The sequence below is a fragment of the Aptenodytes forsteri genome, unplaced genomic scaffold (genome assembly GCF_000699145.1).
Source record: "Aptenodytes forsteri isolate BGI_AS27 unplaced genomic scaffold, ASM69914v1 Scaffold255, whole genome shotgun sequence".
In the NCBI taxonomy this organism is placed as follows: Eukaryota; Metazoa; Chordata; class Aves; order Sphenisciformes; family Spheniscidae; genus Aptenodytes; species Aptenodytes forsteri.
Window position 1 is genome coordinate 3119407 of NW_008794888.1, and position 4595 is coordinate 3124001.

Consider the following 4595-nt stretch of genomic DNA (forward strand, 5'->3'; position numbering starts at 1 on the left):
GCTCTCCTCCATCTGTCTTGCAATGCCTTTTCTGCCTGGCTGCAGCCAGGCACCCCCCTCAGGCAGGGTCTGTGCTGCTCCTGACTTCCACAGGTCCCTTCCTAGTTTAGTCTTTCCACGATTCTGCGGGATTTGTAAAGAACAGTACTTACATTTGTAGCATAATTATACTTTTCATGCCCAGAGTACTTTCTGTCCAAAGGGTCTTGTACTTTTGTAGGTTACTAAGGTGGCATTTTTCTCCTGCATTTAATTAATGCAGGCAATGAATTTTATAGATAAGAATATAACGGAAACACACAGTTTTAATTTTGCTGCTACAAGCCCTTCTCTCTTTAGGTCACGCGTATGAGTACAACTTTTTTTCCTGAAGGTGTGTAGGAGGCTGGGAGTCAATGGGAGAAAATGAGGCGTTTCTTACATACTTGGACAGGGTACAGTCACAGAGCTAGCGGCGGAGAAGCATTACAGATTTTGAATTAACCTCGGCCGTCTCTGAACCCCAGTGAACATACCCACACAGCCAGGCTGTGGTGTTTCTTCTGCTAGAGCAGAACTTTTCTCTTTGCCCGCTCACAGATCAGAACCTGCGTTTCAACTATAGCAACCTTACCTACCCCAGGTGTGTGCGCTTGGAAGCCCGAGGACTGAGCTCAAACATAGCCACAGGAAGAGTAGCCAGGTGTTGTTCTCTGTACTCTTTTGAAGGTTATTTCTATTACAATTTACCTTTCCTGCTAAGTCTTTAACAACTGTTTTGGTCTGTTTTGGCCTGTACTAAGACTAAAGAGACTTAGGCAGATAGTTTAATGAGCCAAGAAATACGCTTCCTGGTTAGCCACTTCTAAGAACTTCAGGTGAGGTTCTAATGAACTATTAAGGTTCAGAGAGGGTTTGCTCTGTTAACATGTTTCCAAGAAAGCGGGATTCAATTTCCTCTTTCAGAGACAGTGTTTGAGACATCCAAGTTAAGGTTTCATTCAACCGGGTCTTTAAAAAAAAAAAGGGGGGGGGGGAGGCAAAAAGAGGCTATTGTGTTTCTTTTTAATTTCTACATTTTTAATTTTTATTCAGTCTTGCCAAAGAGTTCTGCACTTAAAATGGTAATGGATATCTCAGTAACTGAAATAAAACCTGCAATTCTTAAATTAAGATCAAGGTATGTAAATATAATATAATTGACACTATATTTTAAAAGGGTTAATATGCGGAAAAGTACAAGTAGGTGTTATCTGATGATAAACATGTATCAACTAAGATTATGGCTACCTGAATTTGAATAGAACCGTAACATATGTACCATCTCTGAAACACACTCATTGCACATTAGTTGTTACAGGAAACAAAAGTTTGTTTATTAGATTCTAGAAATGTACTTAACATAAATTTCCTGTGAAGGTCTCAGACCCGACAAAGCAAAACTGACAACTGTCTACAAACATGACTTTTCAAATCACATGCATTATTCTCTTAGTACTTTATCAGTAATATTCTTTCACAATAAACACAGCAGGAGCTGGTCTTTCCTCTGTCTTAATTATTTAGTGTTTTTTTCTTTACTACATTTCCTCCCCAAATACAATAAGATGTATGTTACAAGCTTTACTGTAACCCATCTTGACATTCTTAGAGACTTCCAACCCTTTAAATAAATTGTTAAATTGGAGAAAAGAAAAATACCTGTGAAAATAATATAAAACCTATATTGTGTAGCTAACGATCTCTGATCTTTTAGAGTGGTTTCTGCTTTACAGTTGATTATTTTTTGTCCTTTTCTTCCTCATCTTGCTTTCTTTTTTTTTTTTCTGCTTCCTCCTTTTCAGTCTCTGTATTTCTTTCCTTACAGCTATTCCAGTAACGACTTTCTGTATTTCCATCCCACATCAATATTTCACATTTTTATGTCATTGTTAAGGCAGAATTTCTTTCCTATATGTAGTCTTCACAAGATAACTGGGAAGAACAAGTGTATATCAGTATAGTTAAAAATGATTTAAGATTTTAGGAATCTACTAATCTTAAAAAACAGTTGCAAACCACTTATCTAGTGTTTGGGAGTGGTGGTGAAGAGGTTCATGTCTGTGTTATTTTATTTCACTTTGTCTTCAGACTCAGAGTCTTATTTTGACTAATTATACTTAGAAACATTTTTTTGGGGGGGAATTAGCAAGTTGATACTTTTTCAGAGTGAAAATCCTAAAGTTTGCTCTGAGTGGGTCAAGCAGTCTATTTAAATACCTCACATCATCTGTATACAGTTCACTGTTTGACATTACTTCCTAAATGGTATTTTAACAGGAGTTTTACTTAATCTTTACTGATGTGTTAACAGTGCTCATTGGTTAAACTGCGCTGAAGTCTCAAGGGGAACTGATTGCTCTTAAGGTAGGCTTGTGGTGCAGCAGTTGCCAAAAGGCTGTATTTCAGTAAAGGTTTAAATCTGATTCCTTTATACAATTTTTAGCTTATAAATACAAATTGGCTTCTACCAGCTGTCAGAAAGAGGTTAAAATTTTTCTTGCAACTTCTTAATGTAGCCATTCGTTCAGACACTAGGTGGCTCACGTCAGATGTTGAAACCTTTTCCAGAACTTTTCAACTGTGGTCCCAAAGGAATGTGTGGCGCGGTGCTGGGTGCTGAAAGAGCCTGCGCTACTCTATGGTGTTTCTCCGTTCTTTCAATAGCTTGTTGTTGTTGTTTTAACAAAATAAAAAGCGTATTTTGCTCTTGAAATGCCTTTCCTGGTCAGAAAAGGAGAATTGTGGATTAGTTTAGACCGAATGTTGTCATTCCATAGTAAGAAGGAAGGTGAGGCTGAATCTTTTTATTTTTTTTCCAACAGCAAGAGTAGTTAGTTGATGAGCCTGTGGAAACCGTAGTATATGCAATGCCAATAAGGTATGTATTTTGCCTATAGATTGTAACAGACAAAACCTGGGTTCCGGAAGCTAACTAAAGAATATTTAATCAAAGTGCAGACATACAGACTTGGTGCACTATAAGCAACATAAAAGTAGTGTTGCTACTTTATAAGTACACTTATAAAGTTTGTAGCTCATCTTGTAGTTTTTCTATATATCTGAATGCTGAAGTTGAAAAGCATAATTTACTCATTGTCTTTACAAAGTGTAGAAACCAAAGGTTTGGATTTTCTTTTCTCATCTCTTTAGTAACAGTATAGGCAATTTTTTTGTTGCCTGGGAGGAGTGTCAACAGGATTATGAAATGCGGTTCTGTACTTCAGTACTGCTTATGACTAAAATTAGCTGGGAACTTCCACCGAGAAATACCCAACTGAAGAACTTCCTTAAATGCATCTGCAAGCAGACAGTCATTCTCTGAAGCAGGGACTTCAGCAGAAACAGCCTGCAAACTGGCTTTGGACCCAGTGCAACATTCCTTATTTCCGTAAGCGATGTCAGTGATTTCTGGAGGCTCACTGCCTCAGAAAAGGTTACCCTGCATGAAAAGGGAGCAGCGCATGAACAGGCAACCCTGCATGCCTGGGAACAGTTAACATACATAGCAACTATTGTACCAACTATAATACATACTTTTTAACATGTTGTGAAGAAAAAGCCGGTGATGATAATGACACCAATAGAAAGTTGCAACAGCTTTGTAAAACTAATGCTATTGATCTATATAGAATGTAACCTGTGTTACATATAGAGAGAGTGCAACAAGATGGAGGGTGAAATACTTCTTAGAGAAGAATAGCCAATCCACTGATTCTTAGTTAAGCTCCAAAGGAACTTAATTATGCAGACCCTTGAGCTCTGTTTAAGTTTTACCCTTATGCGTCTTCCCCCTTCCCCCCCAAACCACTGTATAGTGAAATTGAGTTTCTGTAGAACAACATAGAGAAAACACTTACCTTGGAAAATTTGTTTTCTCTAGTATCAATGCCTTTTTGCAATAGAGACAAGTATTCAGGAGATTTTATGCATAAGCATTAATTCCTTAGACCTGTCAATGTGAAGAAGTGAGATATTTTGATATCAACTACATTACATAGGCCTTCTCCCTCTATTCCTTGTTAAAATTCAGTAAATCTTGGTAGCTGATTTAGGTAGAGCTACATTATATTCAGTGTCTAATTTAAGAAAACATGATTGATAGAAGGAGCCTTTGCACTATTCCTTGAACGTTTTTGATCCCAAGCATTTATTCAGGCTGTCAGTGTGGAGTAAGACTGGAAGAAGTCAAAGAAAAGATGTATTTGAAATAACACATTTCATTTCTGAGATCTTATGACCTCTTTTCCTCTTCTGCAAAAAGGGGAGCTATGTAGTGCAGCAAGATCACAGATTCCATGGTATTATTTTTATTTCTGTAGTCTCATAAAATTCCAAAGTTTGGGGAAAAGGAAGAGACAGGTGTTGGTGCGAAGTCATTAAGTTAATGGACTTGTGTTAGTATATCTATGGAACTTCTTGTCAAAACTGTTCAGGATGTGAAAATTTTGGATGTGTTCAAGGGGAGATTGGACAAGTAAATACTTGAGAGATTCACTGAGGGAAACTAAAGAGACAGGCAGCATCAATCTCAGGAAGTTCTCTGACCTGAAAATAGCTGGCAGCTGGGAGAAGAC